Here is a 797-nt window from a genome sequence, read left to right on the forward strand (position 1 = left end):
GACAAGAAGGATTTGGGGGTGGGGGTCGGGGGGGTTAGTGAGCAAAAGCACATAAGGGAGGGGCAGGGGACAGGATGAGAAGGAGGGAGGGGCAAGCTAGTCTCGTTTTGTTTGAAAATACTTCTAACGTCAACAAGAAGTAACGTCAGTTAGAGCACCTTTAAAGCAACACTATGCAACTTTCCCTCTTCGGTCCCCTTGAAGGTTGTCTCTTTGGAACTACAGCTCGTGTGTCTGTATTCATAGATTTTTTTGGCCACTTGAGGGAAACGGAAAAAGCTGGAAACACAGCATAAACATATTTTTATCTTTTATAAGTTGTTATGGTGAACTTGTTGGCAAACAGTTGCCTATTTGTAACATTTGCAACATTTGGATTCATTTGGAGTTGTGTTTCTGGGCACCTGGAAAATGTCAGTCTAATATTATTCTCCTTTTACCTTTATTTTGGTCTCCACCAACTCCTCAGAAAATGGGTGCTTTATAGCTAGTTGCTAACTTTGCATTTCTGACGTTTGGTGCTGGGCAGGTAGCATACCATGGTTTTATTTAGCTTTTTCCTGAAAACAAGGCAGATGACAAAAAACTAAAACAGTGTTCTTTAGAGCTGAGGGGGAGTGCACAGTTGGGTGTTAATTGTCTGTGACCCCTTTCACATTACTGCCATTTGACTTGTTCTCAGACAGAACTATTGATTAGTGCAGCTTTAATAGTAATGTTGAATGTGGGTTTGTGTAGGGCACAAATACATGCACACGCAAAATAAACACATACACACACACACACACACACACACA

The 797-nt window shown here is 41.7% G+C and overlaps 1 protein-coding gene across 4 annotated transcripts in view; it reads right to left on the reverse strand.

Moving 5' to 3' along the window:
- hivep3b (HIVEP zinc finger 3b) overlaps positions 1-797 on the reverse strand; it is a 38,442-nt gene that overhangs the window by 4,228 nt on the left and 33,417 nt on the right. The gene's annotated exons all lie outside the window — the stretch shown is intronic.

Source organism: Etheostoma spectabile, chromosome 6, assembly GCF_008692095.1.
Source record: "Etheostoma spectabile isolate EspeVRDwgs_2016 chromosome 6, UIUC_Espe_1.0, whole genome shotgun sequence".
In the NCBI taxonomy this organism is placed as follows: Eukaryota; Metazoa; Chordata; class Actinopteri; order Perciformes; family Percidae; genus Etheostoma; species Etheostoma spectabile.